At 37.4% G+C, this 23,627-nt stretch overlaps 2 protein-coding genes across 2 annotated transcripts in view; one reads left to right on the top strand and one right to left on the bottom strand.

The window, feature by feature from the left end:
- Positions 1–23,627, top strand: part of GLRA2 (glycine receptor alpha 2) — a 542,545-nt gene that overhangs the window by 458,823 nt on the left and 60,095 nt on the right. The gene's annotated exons all lie outside the window — the stretch shown is intronic.
- The window catches only part of FANCB (FA complementation group B), a 209,929-nt gene continuing 199,459 nt past the window's right edge, over positions 13,158–23,627 (bottom strand). The window contains exon 10 of the mRNA XM_062183516.1: positions 13,158–13,224. The gene's annotated coding sequence lies outside the window, so the exon portion shown is untranslated. The remainder of the gene's footprint in view (positions 13,225–23,627) is intronic.

Below are 23,627 nucleotides of genomic sequence, written 5' to 3'. Positions count from 1 at the left end.
CATATGTCCAATAATTTCCAGGATTATAGGATACTATCATATGAGGTCCAAAAATCTTGGGAGACAAAAGGGATGGGAAGATGGGTCTTCCGTGTATTTAACACAAGGCTGAAATAAGGATAGGGTAGTTGTTTGGATTTGGTCACTCCACGTTGTATTAACAAATCAAACTCAGTTTATAACAACTATGATTTGTTGATGCATAATAAATAGCAAACAAATGAAATGTGTTGAGAAAGAGGAAGACCCCTCTCCACTTCTTGCAGCTCCTTGGAACAGCTCAGCAGGTCCTCTACTCTGATGTGGGCCACTACCATTCAGCTCTGCTTCCCTAGAGGTGCCACCAATCCTGATCTCCTTTGCTCTTCCTCTGAGGACAGCAGCAGAGCCCTTCCAATTCTTTGAAATATCCCCTTCAGAGATATTTCCCCATGACAGCACTCAAAATGACACACTTGTGTTTGCCAGAGCCTCTCCGCACCAAAGCTCACATCTCTTGTGCTTGATGGAAAAGTAGAGTTGAGATAGACTCATGTGAGCATGACATAATGAAATAAAGTGTTTCTTTCTTTTTTTTTTAAGCACTGTACCAGTTAAGGGTCATGGATTTTCATAAACTGAAGGGACAATCTAGACATTTGGAAAGCCCCTCTTTCAAAGGCAATCCTAAGCTTTCTAAATAATAGAGAATTCTTTAGGGGGGAAATATAGTTTTCATAACCTGCTAGCTTAAGTAAGGTAAAGAAATATGGCATTCCCTCCAACTAAAATCTCAAAAGGAAAACCCAGGGCATCAAATGAGGGTATTTATTTTATTAACCTAACGTACAGTGGTTATCTTGCTGACAGTAAGATCTTGGAGGATGGGTTTTATTTATGTTTTTAATAGTATACCTTAAAAAAAATCTAGACAGCTTCTTGTCCTATAAAGCAATAAATTTTATCTCCTACCTAAGTGAGTAGTTCTAATGGTCTGAAGTCTTGCTTATCCTTAAACACCCTTGCTAGTCAAATTAAATGCTGATTTGAGGGAAAGGAATGAATGAGAGGACATAATTCAGTTTAGTATTGGCATTTCACTTTATAGTTCAGCAAAAAGCAATTTCTTACTTGCTTATCTTCTATCTTTCTAGTGCTAAACTATGATACTAATCGTGGTGCTTTAATGAGTATGGTAAATAATGTTCATGGTTTGATCTCTGAAAATATAATACTTAGGCCTTCATTTTCACGTGAAGAAGAATTTTTATGCTGGCATGAATAAATTTGTGACCTGCACAACATTATATGGGCATTGATGAGAAATATTGATTTCATGCAACTGATGTGACTCCTGTGATCCATATTGATAGCATAGGCAGGTGAAGGTGAACAGTAGGCTGCATGTTTGCCCTGCCCATGGTTTAATTAATAGACTTGGATAGACAGCAAATGACTGCAGAGTGGAGGGTATGCATTTCCTTCATTAGATCTATAGACCTTCTTTACCTAGAGATCAATGTGTCTAATATATATTCTTCCTAGTCTTGTATTAGTAAAGATTAACAGTGACTTGATGCCTTCGTTATTCCCATTTCCATTCCCAACAGTTGGATATGCTTCATAGTTATATTGGGTTATATTTCCCTCTCTCCCTTGGGGATGGGCATTGGTTATCAATAGAAAATTTGAGTCCATCTGGGACTTGCTGGACTTTGGGCATTATTAGATGACTGCTTTTCCCACAGAGTGAGATAGATGTGCTTTGAAAAATAATTAGAGGACTCTCATCTGTTGGGTTAATTAAAACTGCCCATGTGTTTGCCTGTTTCTAGGCTTTGCTGTCTTCCTTGTACAAAACTTCCATTGATCCTCTGTGAGTTGAGAAGTATCACAAGTTTTAGTCTATGCGAAAACAGTTCCTCTGCCTTCTAAGTCAACTTCAAAAATGTACCATTAAAGCATCCCTCAAGAATAAGTGTAGACAGTTGGACAGTGCTTCCAAAGACAATAATGAACTAGTTAGGGAGGGAAATGCAGTAACCTAAGAAATCAAAACAGCCCAATTCAATTGCATGCTGATTATGTACCAAGTTCTATGCTGAAAGTGATCTAGACATATTACATTAATGTTTACCCCAATCCTGTGTGGTAAAGGTACTGTAAATGCTAGAACATATTATTCAGACTTAGCTTACATGGCTGGTAAGTCATAGAAATAAGATGAAAACTTACACATTTAAGAGTCAGAAGTCATGTGCTTTATGGCTCTGTTCTGGGTTTCCTTAATTCACCTAAAACACTATTTGTATTGACTGTTTACTAGACACTGGGCACTGTTGTGACTTCCTTATGTGATTTAATTTGATCAACTAATTTAAGCAAACAAGTGATGTGGGGACTCTCATGAGCCCATTTTGGAGTTTTATAAACTGAGGCAAGAGAGGCTCAATAACTTGCCATATTCAGAAATGGGGTCCGGTAGAAGTGGAATTTGAATTCAGAAAATCTTGCTTCCCCCAGCTGTTCTTTTCAACACAACCTTTCCATGTATCGTTAAATAATTAATTTGAATCTTCCCTGTGAGAAGTTGGGAAAGTAAACTTAATTTGGAAAGTCAAATTCAGGCTCAGACCAGTCCAGAAAGCTTGAGAGGATAAATGATATGTGCTGGTAGAAATGTGACAGACAAGACTGAGGGTGACGGTCCTAAAGGGAGGGCTTAACAAAGATGGGGAGGGCCCATTAGTGAAGGCGAGGGAGCAACCCAGTTTTGATAACCTCAGAGCTTTGTGTAGCAAGCTAAGATCCTTTAATTGTGTTGAAAATAGGAAGTGACTGTTTGCTCTGGGCTTGTATTTTTCCTTCCTGGCATCTGTATCCCAGGACGTTATAAAAGACACTGACAGCTCTGCACCCCAGGGGAGACCAGGAGAAGCACCTGGCTCCTGCCATCGGAACAGCGCGGTGCGCCGGCCGCAGCGCGCTACCGCAGCGGCCATTGGAGGGTGAACCAACGGCAAAAGGAAGACCTTTCTCTCTGTCTCTCTCTCTCTCTCACTGTCCACTCTGCCTGTCAAAAATAATAAAAAAAAAAATAAAAAAATAAAAAATTAAAAAAAAAAAATTAAAAGACACTGACAGCCACCTTCAGGCCAGGTTTTCAAAACTGCAAAAACCTGAGTAAGTCAGGCAAAATAGGTCAACATTCCCCTTCATGTTAGCTGTACAGAGTCCAACACGGTGAAGCATAAACAGATGTTGGCCAGTACACAAAAGGGTCCAAAGCATCTAATAAAACGCAAAGTAAAATGTAGAAGGAAGAAGGAGAACAAATTCAAGGATCAGCTTGGTCATAAGGAGACTCAGGAGTTAAGGGTCATCTTAAAGAGGTGCCAAAAAACATACCAGCCCCAAAACAGTTTTCCAAGATACATTTACCTTCAACTGCGGGATTGAGAGATGCATAGATTCCAGTTAAAAATAATAAACATGGGGCCGGTGCTACGGCTCACTAGGCTAATCCTCCGTCTGCGGCGCAGGCACACCGGGTTCTAGTCCCGGTCGGGGTGCTAGATTCCATCCCGGTTGCCCCTCTTCCAGGCCAGCTCTCTGCTATGGCCAGGGAGTGCAGTGGAGGATGGCCCAAGTGCTTGGGCCCTGCACCCCATGGGAGACCAGGAGAAGCACCTGGCTCCTGGCTTTGGATCAGCGAGATGCGCCGGCCGCAGCGGCCATTGGAGGGTGAACCAACAGCAAAAAGGAAGACCTTTCTCTCTGTCTCTCTCTCACAGTCCACTCTGCCTGTCAAAAAAAAAAATAATAATAAACATGGAAGTAAAACAATGTCTTCTCGTGGGCTTCTTGTGAGAGTTTAACAATAAAATGCTGTGTAAAAGTGCTTCATAAAAATTAAAGAGGAGCATAGCTGTTTATTTATGTATTCATTCAAGAAATATCGAGAGTCTCTTATATATTACACATGGTCCAGGCATTTGGCACTCATAAGTGAATAAGACTTGTCACTATGCATAAAAGCTCATAGGCTAGTGGAGAAAATTAACTTACTTAAATAAATGATTATAATTAAGTATTCTGCGATAAGTGTTCAGATGGTGTTATGAAAGTACAGAGGGAGAGTTTAATGAACTCTTCCTGGAAGAATCACTGGGGAAATGATATTTGAAATAAAACTTGAATAACCATAAATCTAAATAGAGGAGCTCAAATTATTAAGCTTCAAGAGTAAAATATCAGAGGAAATATTTGAGACACTGGGTTAGACAGTTTTTTCAGATCACAAAAAGTACACAAACTAAAAAATTAATAAAATAGACCTTATTAAAATATTTACAAGACACACATAATAACAAGAGAAACATCTCAGTAAAATGATGGGCTAAAATATTTCATCAGCTATTACAAAAGATGATATATAAATGGCCAATAGGCATAAGATGTTCTACAGCATTAGTTACTAGAGTAATATGAAATAAAATCACAAAGAGACACTGCTATACATTTGCTACGATGGTTAGTTAAAAAGTATACCTAATGTTGGCGAGAATGTGAAGCAACTGGGATTCTCATGTACTTCTGGTGGGAATGCAGAATGTTAAGGCCCATTCAAAAATAATACGGCAGTACATTATAAAATTAAAGATATACCATGTAGTACAATGATCCTATTCTGAGATATTTATCTACGAGAAGTTAAAACATAATGTCCGCACATAAGTTTTATATTAGTATTCACAATCTTCAAAATTTGAGCACATCCCAAATGTTCCCTAATAGTTAAATGAATACCACACCTATACCATGAACTTTATAAGGACTGGTCACTTAATACACATTTACACGTTGAGCTAAAGCAAGATTATGATTATAAAGGAGAAAACACAGAATATAATTGCTTTATACTCTGAAAATACAAATACAATACACCTAACAAAAAGCAGCATAAGTTTAGGAACTCGTAATGTTTTTTAAACTTTTAAGCAACATTAAATAATTTTTAATGCTGAGAGATTAAAATACTTTAAAAATTTTATTTATTTATTTGAAAGAGTCAGAGGGAGATAGAGAGGGAAGAGATCCTCCATCCACTGGTTCACTCCCCAAGGGCCACAACAACTAGGACTGGGCCAAGCCAAAGCCAGGAATTTCACACAGCTCTCCCACATGGGTAACAGGGGCCCAAATACTTGGGCCATTATCTGTTGCCTTCCCAAGACCCTGGATTGGAAGCAGAGCAGCTGAAACTCGAACTGGCACTCTGATACGGGATGAGAACATTACAAGCGGTGGCTTAACCTGCGGTACCACAATGCTAGCCTCTAAAATAAAGTCCAAGATGCAATGTATCATCTTTCCTCCTAATATTTAAGTTTTCCCTGGTCTGCCTAATCTAATTCCAAATATATATTCCTGTCAAAGTCTTCTTTCCTTTTGCTCATCAGGAATATATGAATTTTAATTGCTTACTCTAAAGGGAGAGCTAAAAAATATTAGACACAAAAGGGTATTTCCTAAAAGCTTATCTTAAAAATATTGATTATTTTGAGTCAGTTGACGACTATAAAGTGATTACTCAATACATGAAATCTAGGTGAACCAAAAGCACCAAGTTCCAGTTTCATATGAAATGCCATTATTTCAGGCCAGATAATATTATGTTGCATGCACTCTAGCATAAGAAGAATATTTTAGTTTCTAATTATCATAGGACTACTGCACTAATCACCTTCAAAACCTAATAAAACATCGGTGTAAGGAAAACAAAATCTAAATTACTACAGGGAAATACTTGATGAAATATTATTATATATAATAAATGACAATTTTAAAAGCTTTCTCAAACTGTGTTTTAATCATGTCTATCTCCATTAAGTCACTGAGTTAATTAAGTAGGCAAACCGACTTGAGACAAGAAAATTGATTTCCTACATACAATACTCTCAACAGAATAGCAAACATAAGAAAAGGATCAATTATTCTTTGTGGTGTGCAAATTAAGCTGTATTCAGGAAAAAAAAAAAAAAAGAAACGAAATCCCTGTTCCCTTGTTCCCTTCTCTTCTTCTGTAACATGTTAATCAAGTAAATATGGCAGGAAAGGAAAATACATCAGCATGTTCTTTGTATCTTTCACCTGTGGGAAGTCTTCTGTCTCATTAGAGAAAGCCTCCAACCATTTCTCGCAGCCCTTCCCTAACAGAGCAGATCCTAGCTCCTTTGTACTCAGAAGAATTCTAATAGTGATCTATTTAGCAAAGACCTATAACAGAAAATGTATCTTATACATTGGCTTTTTTTTTTTATAAATATGATGAAGATAGCCCATTCCTTTGCCTTCTCTGTCACCACACTACCCCCAATGCCACTCCATTGCCCCCAAGTGTCCATGATGCTCACTTTCATTTGCATCTCCAAAACAAAATCAGGAGGACTTACATCTGCTTGTATTTGTAAGGCCACAGAACACTTAACTGCAACATCCCAAGGTTGCGGAAAAGGGATTTTTTTTTCCTGTAATCTTTTGCCTATTGTCTCCATAATAACATTAGTGAACCTCTCCATATTCCAGAGGGTATGTGTCAACAATTCAGCTATCACAGTATACAGTATTCATTTATGTCTCAGATGATTTTGTACAGATATGAATACGTTTTTACCCTTCGGTTAAATTTGAATAACACCAAGACCTTTATCATTTGTCCAAGCAGTATCACTGTTTCATTTGGGAAGAATTTGCTAATAAATGAAGTTCATACAGAAGCTTTCAAATGGTTCCATAAAGAGTTTTCTCCATAGTTTCTAATGCCAGACCTATGAATAGAGTGCTTTTTAGAGGTAAGGATATGAGTTGTGAGAGATTTCAAAGTAAAACTATACTTGATATCATATTTGTATTATCACACATGGTAATTATAGAGCCTAGCTCCATGTTATTGTATTCAGAAATCCCACAGCAAAATCAGATGTGGAAGTGTAAAACTCCAAAGAACAAATTTGGTATGACTGAAGGTTTATGCCCCCCTACTAAATGCTTATGCTGAAGCCCTAACCCCCCATGTCATAGTACTTAGAGATGGGGCCTTCTGGAGACAATTATGTTGAGACAAGGCCATGAGTAGGGGGCCCTCATGATAGGATTGGTGCCCTTATTAGAAAAGACACCAGAACAATGAAACAATGAAATCCGGTCATTTGCAACAAAATGGAGGAATTTGGAAAACATCATGCTGAGAGAAGCCAGTCCCAAAGGGACAAATATCCTATGTTCTCCCTGATTGGTGACAACTAACCAAGCACCAAAAAGGAAACCTGTTGAAGTGAAATGGACACTATGAGAAACAGTGACTTGATCAGCCCTTGTTCTGACTATTGATGTACAGTTAATACTTTATCCCTTTTTGTATTTTTTTTTGTTCTAGTTAATACTATTAGTTGTGTTTCTGTGTGGGTGCAAACTGATGAAATCTTTACTAATTATATACAGAATCGATCTTCTGTATATAAAGATAATTGGAAATGAAAAAAAAAAATACCTGGTGTTAAATTGGAAATGGCATAGAAAATTAACTAATTTTTAAAAAATATTATGTAGGATCTCTGTCTTTAATGTGCTGTACACTGTTATTTAATGCTATAACTAGTACTCCAACAGTATTTTTTTCACTTTGTGTTGCTATATGGGGCAAACTGTTGAAATCTTTATTTAAACTGATCTTCTGTATATAAAGAGAATTGAAAATGAATCTTGATGTGAATGGAAGGGGAGAGGGAGCGGGAAAGGGGAGGGTTGCGGGTGGGAGGGAAGTTATGGGAGGGGGGAAGCCATTGTAATCCATAAGCTGTACTTTGGAAATTTATATTAAATAAAAGTTTAATAAATGAAAAAAATTAACACACAATTATTCTTAGGTGTTTAAATCTAACTGAAAAGTTAACCCTGTTAAATATAAGAGTGGGAATAAGAGAGGGAGGAGATGTATAGTTTGGGACATGCTCAATTGGACTTGCCCCAAATGGTGGAGTGAGAAATGTGCCAGGGGATTCCATTTCAATCCCATCAAGATGGCATGTACCAATGCCATCTCACTAGCCCAAGTGATCATCTTCAGTTCACAATTGATCACACTGATAGGTCTAAGAGTCAAAATGATCACACAAACAAGACTAGTGTCTGCTAATACTAACTGATAGAATCAAAAAGGGAGAGAATGATCCATCATGGGAAGCAGGATACACAGCAGACTCATAGAATGGCAGATGTCCTAAATAGCACTCTGGCCTCAGAATCAGCCCTTAAGGCATTCTGATCTGGCTGAAAAGCCCATGAGAGTATTTTAGGCATGGAAAGCCAAGACACTCTGGCAAAAGAAAAAAAAAAAACTTAAATGAAAGATCTCTGCGAGTGAGATCCCAGTGGAAAGAACGGGGCCATCAAAGAAGGAGGTACCTTTCTCTGAAGGGAGGAGAGAACTTCCACTTTGACTATGACCTTGTCTGAATAAGATCAAACTCGGTGAACTCAAAAGGCTTCCATAGCCTTGGCAACTCATGATTAGAGCCTAGGGAGATTACTGACACCATAAACAAGATTGTCAAATTGTTAAGTCAACAACAGGAGTCACTGTGTACTTACTCCTCATGTGGAATCTCTGTCCTTAATGTGTTGTCCAATGTGAATTAATGCTATAACTAGTACGCAAACAGTATTTTACACTTTATGTTCTGTGTGGATGCAAACTGATGAAATCTTTACTTAATATATACTAAATTGATCTTCTGAATATAAAGAGAATTGAAAATGAATCTTGATGTGAATGAAAAGGGAGAGGGAGTGGGAGATGGGAGGGGTGTGAGTGGGAGGGAAGTTTATGGGGGGGAAGCCATTGTAGTCCATAAACTGTACTTTGGAAATTTATATTTACTAAATAAAAGTTAAAAAAAAAAAGACACCAGAAAAAAAATTACAGTTTTGCAAAAACTGATGAAGAGTGGGGAGGGAGAGGGAGGATTGTAGGGAAGTAGGGGTTGAGGGAAGTGTGCTTGTCTTTTTGGAACTGTACCTATGGAATGCATAAAATCTGTCCTCTGTATATTAAAAAAAGTTTAAAGGAAAAAAAGGCACCAGAAAACCTGATTGCTCTTCCCCTCTGCCACGTGAACCTGCAGAAGAGGGTAGCCAATGCAAGCCAGAACATGACAATGCTGGTACCTTAACCTCACACTTCCAGCTTCTAGAACTGGGGAAAATAAGTTTCTGTTGCTGAAGCCACCCAGTCAATGGCATTTTGTTATGGCCGCACAATCTAAAACACTAACTTAGAACACACCTATTTAGCTAACTTGACTTAGCACGCTTCCTAAGGCACTCATCTAACCACAACTTTGATTGCCTGAGCAGAAACTGAATCGGGAATTTCTTGATGTAAGTAATGGAGGAGTCATCCTGATGTGGGGTCCTTGGTGCAGAGGAAGAACACTGCTTTTATTTTCCCCCGTATTTCTTTTTAAAATTATTTTTTTCAGTTATTTTCTTAAGAGAACAGATTTAATGCACTTCATAGATACAATTCTAAAAATATATTTCCCTTTCTCCATCTGTCTCCCCCTCTTTAATTTTTGAGACAACATATTTTTAATTTACATTATAATCAATGGCTTAGTGCTCCACTAAATAAAGAGTTCAACAAGCAAAAGGTAAAAAGACCATAGTTCAGCAGGCATATAGGCAAGGAATGCAAACAATAATCAAATGAAAAGATACTAATTTCACTCATACACAATAAATTTTAAAAATAATCAGATACTTAAAACTATAGTAGCATATCATTCTTAACGTTTGACAAAGATAAAACAAAATTTGACAAAACTGTATTTTTAGCAACACTGATACAAACAAGCATTTCTTTAATTTTTTTTTAAATTTTAGCTCCCACATGTAAGGAACAGTAAGGAAAGTGGCATCCACGTCTGGCAAACTGACATTTAGACTCCGTGCCCTAAGCAGGATGGATCCTGAAATATCTGGGCTTGATGAACATAGTACCTTGGGTTTTCATGGTGCTCCAAGATGGAGGAGAGTGAGAGCTGTATGGATAGAAACAAGTAAGCCAGGTGTGATGTCTACACTGAGCAGAGACTACCTACATATGGGGAATTCTCTAAAGATGGAAGTCATACCTCACTTGGGCAAATCTCAGATCTTGACATTTCATTCTGTAAATAAAAAGAAGCCAGATAAAAACTCACCAGGTGAGATAGGAGCCAGCTGGGTTGTGTGGAACATCTGTGGAGCACAGAGCTGGCTGCCTGCCCAGGTTCTCCATTACCCTCACAGCAGTGAGCTGCTTCTCTCTCTCCTGTTCTCCGGGCAAGGACACCTGAAACGGGCCTTACTTCATTTTGTTTCAGCCATCCTGATTTACTTCCTGCCATAGAACTGGAAAGGCAATGACTGATCAGATTCTCATGTGAAGTCTGCTATTCTTAATGAGAATAATCCAAACTTCAGGTTCTTGCACAAACTCTCTGACTCTTGGTGGCCACTGGTCCTTAGAGGGTTTTGAAGCCAGCTTCTGCAGCTGCACTTTGGAATTTCTTCCATTCCCAGACTTTGTCCCAAAAGATGTGTCAATACCTTGTTATTATATTTTCAGCTCTTAAAACATTTTCATGATTACTGCCTTCCACATCCTCCCAGTATTATCAGTCACTTGGTATAAAGTAGAAGAGACATGACAAGCATTCATGTCCTAGCTCTGTAAGCCATGACTCCTTGACTTTGGGCATAGTACTGAACCTCTTTAAGTAAATTTCCTTTTCAGTCAAATGTGAATGACTTCCAACTTTAGTAGTCATTCATTCATTCATTCAACACACATGAATATGTATGGTCATCTATTCTGTTCCAGGTACTGTTTCAGGCACTAAGGGTATAGTGGTAAATACACAGACAAAACCCATGTCCCCATAGAACTTATAATAAGAGACATGAATAGCAAGAAAACAAAAAAAAAAAGATACACCAGAATAGAAAATACTAGTAAGTACAAAGGGGAAAAATAATACAGCACAGCAGTAGAGAGTGAGTGGTAGATCGTTGGGTACAAGTGAGCAGACCTCATTTAGCTAGGTGATCACAGAAGACCGCTCTGAGGAGGGGATATTTGAGCAAAGACTTGAATGATGTGAGAAATCAAAGATCTGCATGTGGATAGAGGCAGTGCTTTCTAAGTAAACACACTGCAAGAATAAAAGGCCTACAGTGGATACAAGCTAGGGATAGTCAAGGAGCAGGCAAAGGGCAAGGACGAACACAGCAGCATTCCCTGGAGATTTCTCTCATCTATGACTTAAGAGACCACACAGATTTATTTAAGATGTGAAACTGTCAAAGCTTTAGAGCATTTATAGGAAACATAAATTACCTGCAGGCTAAAACATCCAATATTTGGGGCAGCAAAATAGTAACAGAAAACCAGAGTGTCATCATTGAATCTACTTTTCAATACTTTAGAATGGGCAAGACTTTGCACCCAAATACAGAAATAATATTTACTTCTCTAGGGAGTACTTTGAGTTTGGCAGATTTACCCCTGCTCTCTTGTGTGATGAAGAGATAAATTCTCACATTCTCCTACTTGTGTGTCTTTCCCTCTGATTTATCTCTTTCTCAAGAAAGTTCTGGTTACTGCTTAGGAAACTAGGATGGGGGAAAAGAGCCAGTCCTCGGGCTAAGGCTCTGATTCCAAACTTGACTCTCTGGTTTTGGCCAAGGAGCTGAACAGCATGAGTTCTGTTGCTATCCTGCTTCTTGAGCCACTTTTGTCCAGATTTCATGGTTTCATTTCTATGGTTCCACTGCCAAGGTGCGTATGTGGTTCACAGATTTGTGTCCCGATTATAGAGGTCTTAACTGCAAGATCTTAAAGTTAAAAAATCAGCCCCAAAATAAATAGTGGTTGATGGTGATTAATGTCTTCATAATGGGGCCGGCGTCGCGGCTCACTAGGCTAATCCTCTGCCTTGCGGCGCCGGCACACCGGGTTCTAGTCCCGGTCGGGGCACCGATCCTGTCCCGGTTGCCCCTCTTCCAGGCCAGCTCTCTGCTGTGGCCAGGGAGTGCAGTGGAGGATGGCCCAAGTGCTTGGGCCCTGCACCCCATGGGAGACCAGGAGAAGCACCTGGCTCCTGCCATCGGATCAGCGCGGTGCACTGGCCGCAGCGCGCCTACCGCGGCGGCCATTGGAGGGTGAACCAACGGCAAAAGGAAGACCTTTCTCTCTGTCTCTCTCTCTCACTGTCCACTCTGCCTGTAGAAAATAAAAAATAAATAAAAAAAAAAAATAAAAAAAAATGTCTTCATAATGGGTCTACTCTTTTTCACATGTCATCTGGCTTCAGCAGTGAAGGTCATTATATACATATCAACATTTATTAACAAAATAAGCTTGATTCCATTTCATCTCTCTTCCCAGTGCCTTATATATGTTACTGAATTTGATCCTCCTTAATATAATACTTACCATAGGAAACTGGGTCACAAAAACCCTACAACTTGTCCATGATCATACAAAAAGTACTTCAACCAGGCATCAAACCACAGCCTTTCTAGTTCCAAAGTCCGAACTCCTAGTCATATTGCTTACTTGCCTGGCAAACATTACCTGTCTTATAAATTCAGTTCAAGAGTCTACTGTCTACTGAGCTTTCTCTCTTCAGGTATAAACGCTTTAATAAAGACTACATACTTACCATTCTGAGTTCTTATTCTGCGTCAAGCTCTGTGCTTAATGCTGTATGTATGTAACCCTTATAAAATGAGGCTGCCTCCTGGCCAGGCAATAAAATGGTTTTATTCTAATCCTATACTAGAAAATTAAATGTTAGTTTTAGTCTTTGTTATATTACCCCTCAAACTCCAGAAGGAGAACTGCATCCAAAACACAGACCAGCAGTTCTTAGAATCCTCTTCTCCCTCCTTCCCCATCACTCCATGAACTGCGCATACCTCCTGAGCCTACGAAACAATGCATTAGAGCTGCTTCCAGTCCCAGTTCTTTCAGACTTCTAAGAACCACTCCCCAGTACTCACTCCAGGCTGTTTCCTCCTCTTTCCCTCCATCCATGTTTCTTTCCAAATCCAGTTGTTTCTTCCCTAGAGGCGCTTTGTGTTCTTTGCAGTGTCAATCAGTCCACTCAGTTTTCAGTATCTTTCACCTTGGTGGTTCTACACAGCCAACAGAAGGAAAGCTGAATCAACTGACATCACAGAGGCAGTAATCCTATCAAAAAGGCACCACTTTCTTAGGAGAAAAGGCAATAGCAATGGCCATCCATATTCTTATACTTTGCTCATATGATGTACATTTTCTCAATTTATCATCATCATTCTGAGATAACTTTAAATTTTTGCTATTTTAAGATGAAAATTTGAGGAACAGAAAGAGTTAACTCTCCTACATAATAGGATAGGATAATTGAATACAGATCTAGAATTTTAAGCCACTCTGAGTAAATAAAGCCCTTGAGTTTAGCCAAACCAATTGTTGAACAGGTTGCCTAATTCCTTCAACTTCCCTTAAGGGTACCAGTGTCTTCAACAGAAGGTTTAGCAAACAATAGCCCATGAACCAAATCCAGCCTACAATCTATTTTTGTAGATAATGTTTTATTGGAATATAATTACACTTATTAATTTACCTGCATCTACGGCTGTTTTTGTATGACAAAAGCAGAGTTGAAGAGTCGAGACAGACTATATGACCCACGAAACCTAATAAAGCTACTATATGCTGCTTTACAGAAAAAAACTTGCTGACATCTGCACCAGAAGACCCTCATACCACCTCTAACAGTTCATCAGAAATATCAATTCACCAAAAATAATGTTTCAATTATTTACATTTACAATACTATATTTACAAATTTTCCAAGAATGTATTTGTCTCACCTGTTTATATGATTTAAAATGACTTACATTGGATAAAATAATTTAACAGATATTGAATCTTTCTGTAAAGGTTTAATTGCTTGGCTTTAATTTTGTATTCCTAATTAACATGTTAATTATTTTCAGTTTTTCATTGCACTTTCTTCCTGCTGAATTAGCTGGAGAGTTCTGGGGCACAAAATGGGGACCCTGAGCCTAGGGAAAGGCAGAGAAAAGAGTCAGCTTAGAGCACAAGCTGGGCTGCTTTCCAGAGAAGGGAGCCTGAGAGAGAAAGAACAAGAGCAAGATGAGAAGAGACTCTGAGCCTGTGGGAGGGTGTGACATCAATAATTTCTGGATTCCTAGCTCCTCACAGCCTTAAGAGCCCTGCCATTCCGTCTAATACTAATTGCTGCCAACCTGTAATTTGTTTTAAAGTAATTTGTTAAGTTGATCATTTTGTGAAATCCATTGAATGTTCAATGTATCATATTTATTGACTGAAATTGGGTTCAGGAAAATCTTTTCTTGGTCAACAAATTCATCAATAAATGTTTATGAAGCATCTACTATTGCCAGGTACTCTTGGGATTTAACAGTGAAAAACAAAATAAAGATCTTTATACTCATCTTAAGTTATATCCCAGCAAGGGGAGACATAAAATAAACAGTATCTATATAATAATGAAATTGTATGGTGCCTTAGAATGAGATAATGGGAGGAGGAAGAAAAAGAGTTGAAAGTGTAAAGGAAATTGAGGATACAAACAGAGGGATATAATTTTAAATAGTGTGGTCATGATAGGAGTCACTGAGATGAAAATATTTCACAAAGACTTGATGGAATGAGGCGAAAGGTACATAAATACCTAGGAAAGTACATTCCAGGAAAAATGAGCTGTCAGTGCAAAAACTTTAATGGGAAATCAACAATGAGAATAGTGTGTCTTATATAATAAATGAAAGGAAAATTAGTACATGAGGTCAAAGTAACTGTGATGGATGGGAAATGTAAGCCATTGTTGATCATTGCAAAGATTCCAGCTTATATACAGTGAAATGTGGGCCATGAAAGGTCTTGAACAGAAAAGCCACCTGATATCATCTATGTTTTTAAAAGCTTATTACAGTTGCCTTGTTGATGACAGACTCTAGGAGAGTATGGGAGGGAACAGAGATGCCAGTTAAGAGGCTATTGAAGTTATCCAAATAAAAGATGATGGAGACTAAGACCATACCTGAGGGTTGAGAGATGAGAAACAGTCCATTTCTGTACATTGAAGTAGAGCCAGTAGGATTTCCAGATGGATTGAATGGGGGATTTTTATTCAAGATGGAGACTTAGTGGTTTGATAAATGATACTTCAATGAAGGTGGTTAATTTTTTTTTTTTGCATAGCAACCAGAATGATGGAATTACCAGCCAACATGACCATGAGAAATATTATATGTAGAATAGTTTAATGTAGACATCTATGAGACATCAAGATAGAGTTATTGAATAAACACTGGATATATGAGTGTAGAGTTAATGCAAGGTTTCGGCTAGAGATAAAAATTTCACTGTATTGACTGAAATACAGCTCCTGGAAATTCTTTGTTTAATAAACTTCAAATTCTTTAAAAAAAATTTTTAGATCTATAAGTGAACAGATTTCATGTATTTCATATATACACATTTAAGAGTATAATGATACTTCTCAACTTACCCTTCCCCTCCCACCAATGCCCCCACCCTCCTTCACCTTCCTTTCTTATTTTTTAATTTTTGCAATGACATACTTTCAGTTTATAATCTCAAGCTTAACTCTCCACTGCATAAAGAACTCAACAAGTAGTAAGCAGAAAAGCCACTGTTCCTCAAGAGTATACACAAGGGCTGTAAACAATAATCACATTTCAAAAGTCAGTTTTGTTCATTTTGTTTGTGTAAATTCCCAGGAGTCGGATGACTCAGTCATATATGGTAGGTCTATTTTCAGATTTCTGAGGTATCTCCACACTGTCTTCCACCATGGCTGTAGTAGTTTACATTCCCACCAACAGTGGATTAGGGTACCTTTTCCCCACATCCTCTCCAGCATTTGTTGTTTGTTGATTTCTGTATGAGAGTCATTCTCACTGGGGTGAGGTGGAACCTCATTGTGGTTTGGAGTTGCATTTCCTTGACAGCTAATGACTCTGAGCATTTTTTTCATGTGCCTATTGGCCATTTGAATTTCCTCTTTTGAAAAATGTGCGTTCAAGTCCTTTGCCCATTTCTTGACTGGATTGTTTGTTTTGTTGTTGTTGAATTTCTTGAGCTCCTCATAGATTCTAGATATTAATCCTTTATCAATTGCATAGTTTGCAAATATTTTCTCCCTTTCTGTCAATTGCCTTTTCATTTGGCTGTTTCCTTTGCAGTGCAGAATCTTCTCAACTTGATGTAATCCCATTTATCAATTTTGATAAAAAAAAGTTTCCCCGATGTTCTCTAGTAATTTGATAGTATTAGGTCATGGATTTAGGCCCTTGATCCACTTTAAGTGGGTTTTTGGGTAAGGTGAAAGTAAGAGTCTTATTTTATACTTCTGCACATGGACATCCAGTTTTCCCAGCATCATTTATTGAAGAGATTATCCTTTCTCCACGAATTGATTTTAGCTTATTCATAAAAGATTAGTTGTAGATGCATGGATTAATTTCTGGAGTTTCTTTTCTATTCCATTGGTCTGTAAGTCTATATTTTTTGCCAGTACCAGGCTCTTTTGATTATAACTGTCCTGTATTGTGGCTTAAAACGTTGTATTATGATGCCTCTGGCTTTGTTTTTGTTGTATAAGATTGCTTTAGCTATTTGGGGTGTGTTGTGTTTCCATATGAATTTTAGCATTTTTTTTTCTAGATCTCAGAAGAATGTCATTGGTATTTTGCTTGGGATCATATTGAATTTGTAAATTGCTTTTGGTAGCATGGACATTTTAATGATATTAATTCTCCTAATCCACAAATATGAAAGATTTTTCCATTTTTTTGTTTTCTTCTATTTATTTCTTTAATGTTTTATAATTTTCATCATAGGGACCTCCTTTGTTTGACCTCCTTGGTTTGACCTCCTTGGTTAAATTTATTCCAATGTATTTAATTTTTTTTAGCTATTGTGAATGTGGTTGATCCTAGATGTTTTTTCTCAGCCCTGGCATTGTGGCATTGCCTGTGTATACAAAGGCTATTAATATTTATATGTTGATTTTATATCCTGCCAATTTACCAAACTCTTTTATGACTTCCAATTGCCTCTAAGTGGAGTCTTTCAGTTCACTTGTATATAGAATCATATCATTTGAAAATAGGGATAATTTGATTTCCTCCTTTCCAATTTGTATCCCTTTGATTTCTTTTTCTTATCTAATAGCTCTAGCTAAAACTTCCAGGACTATATTGAATAGCAGTGGTGAGAGTGGGCATCCCTGTCTGGTTGTGGATCTTAGTAGGAATGCTTCCTACTCTTCCCCATTCAATAAGATACTGGCTATGGGTTTGTCATAAATTGCCTTGATTGTATTGATAAATGTTCTATACCCAATTTGCTTAAGGTTTTCATCATGAAAGGATGTTGTATTTTATCAAATGCTTTCTCTGCATCTATTGAAATAATCATATGGTTTTTGTTCTTCAATTTGTTAATGTGGTATATTAAATTGATTGATTTGCAAATGTTGAACAATCCCTGCATACCAGGGATAAATCCCACTTGGTCTGGGAAAATGACCTTTCTGATGTGTTGTTGGAGTCATTTAGGTAGTATTTTGTTGAGGATTTTTGCGTCTATGTTCTTCAGGGATATATAACTATAGCTCTCATTCTCTGTTCTATATTTTTCTGGTTTAGGAATTAAGTTGATGCTGGATTCCTAGAAGGAGTTTGGGAGTATTCTCTGCCTTTCAATTGTTTTGAACATCTTGAGGAGAAGTAGACATAGCTCTTTTTTAAATGTCTGGTGGAATTTAGCAGTGAAGCTATTTGGTCCTGGGCCTTTTTTTGTTGGGAGAGTTTTTATTATTGATTCAATCTCTGCCTTGGTTATTGGTCTGTTCAGGTTTTCTATGTCTTCTTGACTCAATTTTGGTAGATTGTATGGGTACAGCAATCTGTCCAATTCTACATTTTCTGATTTATTGGTAAATAGCTCTTGAAATAATCCTTGATGATTTTTTTAAGGATTTTACTTATTTCTTTGGAGTAGAGTTACAGAGAGAGGGAGAAACAGAGAGAAAAGTCTTCCATCTGCTGGTTCACTCCCCAAATGGTTGCAATGGCCGGAGGTGAGACAATACAAAGCCAAGAGCCAGGAGCCTCCTTTAGGCACCACAAATTGTTGCAGAGGCCCAAGAAGTTGGGCCATTTTTCAGTGCTTTCCCAGGCCACAGACAGCTGGATTGGAAGAGGAGTATCCAGGACATGAACTGGCACCCATATGGGATGCTGGCGTCGCTTATGGAAGCTCAGCCTACCACGCCACAGCACCAGTCCCCTTGATGATTCTTTTTATTTCTGTGGTATCCATTGTTACATTCCCTATCTCATCTCTGATTTTATTGATTTGGGTCTTCTCTCTCTTTTTATTGGGGGGGGAGGTTAGTTGGGCCAATGGTATATCAATTTTGTTTTTCAAAAAAACAAGTCTTCACTCACTGATCTTTTTTTTGTTTCAGTTTTGTTTATTCTTTAATTTTAATGCTTTATTTCTTCCTCCTAATTTTAGGTTTGGTTTGTTGTTGTTTTTCTAGGTCCTTGAGATGCGTTGATAGCTCATTTATTTGGGGCCTTTTCAATTTTTTGATAGAGACACCAATTGCTACAAACTTCCCTCTTAACACTTCTTTTGCTATATCCCATAAGTTTTGATATGTTATATCGTTATCCTCATTTCCAGAAATCTTTTGATTTCCCTTTTGATTTCTTCTATGACCTTGTGGATGAGACTGACAAATCTTTTCTGCATTTAAATTGTTACAATAAAGTTATCTACTTCCTGGAATTACTTTTCTCTTGGCTTAGTTTGTTAACTGGCTCCTGGCTTCAGATCGGCGCAGCCATTTGGGGGGTGAACCAATGGAAGGAAGACCTTTCTCTCTGTCTCTCTCTCTCACTGTCTAACTCTGTCAAAAAAAAAAAAACCTCTTCCTTGGCCACATGGTCTACAGCCCAGTTCCTAAGCTTGTATCTTTTGCAACAAATAAACATTTCATGTATTTATCAGGAACATATTAATCTATAAAAGGAATAATAATATAATCTATAAAAGGAATAAAATTTATATATTAAATTTCCCTAAGTGAGAACATGAATCATCTTTTCATTTGTTCAATCCTCTTTTCTTTTCTTACACATTTTTAACTCAGTTTGTTCTTTTACTGTTGCTGTTATGAATAAGTTATTTTTCATATTTTGCATGAAAATTATTGATTTCTACATAAATTTGTATTTTACTACTTTACCGAATTCTGTTGAGACAGATTTTTTAGTTGTTTCCATGACTTTTCTGTGTAGAGCATCATATCATTCACAAGTGCTCATAACGTCACCAGCTTCTAATTTTTAGACCTCCAGTTATTTTGACTAATTGCCTTAATGTCTACCTTGAGTGCAGTGTTACATGCTAATGGTAATGTGGGCATCCCTGTCTTATTCCTGGTACTACTTGTAATTTATGAGGACTTCTCCATTAAACATAGCTCTAGTTTTTGTACATATTTTTGGTTACTTAGTACTATTGCAATATTTTATAAAAAATTTAGGTTGACTTTTAGGACTATCTATTTTGCATGTCAACTGATGATCATGTAATTTTTTTGTATTAGATTTCAGGTCCAGATGGGTTCATAGAGGACTTCTATTATACCTTGAAAGAAAACATAAACCTAAACCATTTTGTATGTTCCCAGAACCTAGTATATGAAGAAGTTTTAAATCATCAAGATAACAATACCAAAATTCCAAAAAAAAAAAAAATTACACACATATAGATAACTTCATAGAAGTCTCACTTAGGAAAAAGGATGCAAAAAGGCAATGTAGCAAGAAATTTAGCAAGACACTGACAAACAGTAAGTTATGACCAAGTGGAATCTATTCAAGAGTGCAATAATTTACTATAGGAATATCTATTACTAAAATACTTCATATTAATTTATCTAAGAAAGAAAATCACATGGTTATATGCTAGAAAACATAGCCCTTGAAGAAATGTTTGTTACTTTTAGGGAAATGGTCCACTTAACTTAAAAAAAAAAATCTTTTCTGGCATTGGGGATTTTTTTTTTAGATTTATTTATTTGAAAGGCAGGGTTAGAGACAGTGAGGAAGAGACAGAGACAGAGCCTCCATCCTCTGGTTCACTCCCAAAATGGTCATAATGTACATACGGGGCTGTGTCATGCAGAAGCCAGGAGCCTGGAATTCCATCTGGGTCTCCCATGTAGGCGCAGGGGTCCAAGTACTTGGACCATCTTCTCTGCTCTCCCGGATGCATTAGCAGGGAGCTGGACTCGAAGTGGAGCAGCCAGGACTCAAACTGGTGCCCATATGGGATGCTAATGTCACAGGCATGGCTTAACCCTCTGGTCACATTTTCCCCTGGCATCAGTTTTAGTAAATCACATTTTTTTTAAGCAAAACTGTCCATTTCATCCAGGTTTTCAAACATCTATGTGTAAGTTACACAAAGTAACTTCTGAGTCTTTTAATTTTATGTACTTTCTCATTTGCATTTCTCATTTTGTTTAGTTGTATTTTTGATTTGTGTAGACAGTTTATTTTAAAAGCTAATCTTCATTGTGTTACAAATAATTTCCCTTTTTCTACCTAATTCTATATCTTTATTAACTTCTTCACCTGTATTCCATTTTATTGATTACTGATACAAGTGTTAAATGTAAATACTATTCTGCGACTGCTCTAGGTAGGCCTAGTAAATTATGATAGAAATTGTTTTATTACTATTTTTAGACACTGCAATTTCAGTTCATATTTTCTCTGATTCAAAGATGTAGAGAAATTCATTTATTCTCAAAAATAAATTTTAGTTGTATTTGCAAAGAAGATATCTTTATTTAGAGTTGAGAAAATATCAATTAGTTCTTCCCCAGTAATTATGTTATTTAGATCTTTCATTTGCTCTTACTACAAGTCTCAGCTTACTGAACATATTCTCTTTGATACCTCAAACTTTCTACATGCTAAAGTCAGATGGATTCCTTTCCTCTCTGCTTCTCTACCACCTGTACTTCCTGCTGCTTTTCCAATTCTTGCATTGTATAATAATTGCTTGTTTATCATCTATTCAATGTCCTCTAGAACAGAGATCATAGTTTTATACTGTTGTATCCTGAAGACCTCATAGCTTTTACACATGGATCTCCTTGATTCTATGAGATTCATTGAGATTTTATAGTGATTCTCAGACCTCAGAATCATTTGCTGAATAATTCTCCCTCCTTCGGCATTTCTCTTAGAGAATAAGGCCTTAAAGAGGGAGAGACACCGGACAAAAAATATTAAGGATTATGGGTGGGTAGCAAGTGAGCAGTCTTCCAAATAAATCATATAGTTCCCACACACACTGGCAGCCAACTCTGTTGGTACTCAGATGTGGGTCAGTAGCATACCAGCAACCCAAGTGCAACAGGAAAAATGACCAGTACCCATCACCAGCATTTTCTACTTCCTAATCTATATCCTGCCTCTGAGGACACCACTAATCACATATTACTGCTCTTGTGCCAATGTTCAGAAACTTCTTCCATGTTTTTTTTTTTCCCTTCTGCAATGGAAATTCCAGTCAATTTAACCAATCTATCTTGAATATTGGTTTTATTAATTTGTAATGAGTTGTGACTGACTCAACTTATCTTTTTAGGGCTTAGCTGTTGGAGCCTGCTAATCAAAATAAATCTCCTCAGTAGCCCCTCCACCTCCATGTCTAATTATGTTTTGGGAATACCTGGAGTCAGCACAGTTTATAGCAGGCAGCCATACACAATCTTCTTTTCCTTTCCTTCTTAGAAAAAGGAGGAAATTCCATTATAGTTGATCTGGAAAATGTCTCAGCTCTGAATTTCTATAATTGCTATTCTATCACGTAGCCTTCACAAATTACTCTAAATAATCTCAATCATCATTGGAGAATTAGTGAGAACATGCAAAGCAAATATTGAATTCATAATAAATCCCCAGATGACTGTCAGGGAGGGAATATAGTCAGTCTTTGATCATCTGCAGCATTCAGGCATGGCACAAATCATCTTAACAGTGAGTGGCACAAAAATCTGTTATCAATAAGTACAAACAAATCAAGGAACGAAGAAGAGTCCAGGAGGCCATCTGATCCAAAATCTTTCCATGGGCATAAACCCCTGGGAATGAGGTATCATTGGAAGCAATCTGATTAAGCAAATATTCCAATAGTTATTAGATCTAAAACATTAGGAAAATTATTACTGAAAGAATTAGACTATATCTGGATTGATTCTGTACTTTACCACTGTGATTACTACTAAACCAGACATCTGAGTGCAGGTATCTCTTTCATATTCTGACTTAATTTCATTAGGATATACCTCAGAAATGGAATACCTTGGCCTTCTCATCCATCTATTGTTAGTTCTTTGAGGAATTTCCATAATGGCTGCACTTCTCTTTACTCTACAACCTCATCAGCATTTGTATTAGGCTTCCCTTTCCTCCACAATCTCATTAGCATGTGCTATTTTTGTCTTTCTGATAATAGCAATTCTAAACTGGAGTGAGATGATACTACATTGTGTTTTTTATTTGTATTTCCCTGATGGTTAGAAATGCTATTTTTTCACTGTTGCTTGACCATTTGAATTTCTTCTTTTGAAAAATATCTATTCATATCCTATGCCCATTTCTCTTTTAATATATTTGTCACATTTTATTATTTTTGAGATAATATTTCTAAAGTAATTCGACAGTACATATTTCCTTTTTATGTGACTATTCATCTCACACTGATACCCTGAAGTTCATTATCTCACTTTCAGAGTGGATGATTTTTTTAAAGATTTATTTATTTGAAAGTCAGAGTTATACAGAGAGAGGGAGGGGGTGGTCTTCCATCTACTGGTTCACTCCCCAATTGACTGCAACAGCCAAAGCTGAGCCAATCCGAAGCCAGGAGCCAGGAGCCTCTTCCGGGTCTCCCACGTGGGTACAGGGGCCCAAGGATTTGGGCCATCTTCTGTGGCTTTCCCAGGCCATAGCAGAGAGCTGGATGGGATGTGGAGCAGCCTGGTCTCCAACTGGCGCCCATATGGGATGCTGGCACTTCAAGCCAGGGCATTAACCCGCTGTGCCACAGCACCGCCTAGAGATAATATATTTTTAATTTACATTATAGTCAAAGGCTTAACGCTCCATTAAATAAAGCACTCTTAGTTTTACTGTTGTTTTCGCTGAATGTTTTTTAGTTCCTTCTATATTCCAGATATTAATAGTTTATCAGGTACATCATTTGCAAACATTTTCTACCATTTTATTGGCTGTCTCTTCACTGTGTTGAGCATTTCCTCTGCTGTGCAGAAGTTTCAAATGTGATAAAAATTCCATTTCTCTATTTTTGCTTTAATTGCCTGTTTCTTTTGGGTCTTGTCCAGAAAACATTGCCTATCCCAGAGTCTTGGAATGTTTCCCCT

The sequence above is a fragment of the Lepus europaeus genome, chromosome X (genome assembly GCF_033115175.1).
Source record: "Lepus europaeus isolate LE1 chromosome X, mLepTim1.pri, whole genome shotgun sequence".
Classification (NCBI taxonomy): Eukaryota; Metazoa; Chordata; class Mammalia; order Lagomorpha; family Leporidae; genus Lepus; species Lepus europaeus.
The sequence above is the reverse complement of the archived record's forward strand: the minus strand, read 5'-3'. Positions and strand labels throughout refer to the sequence as shown.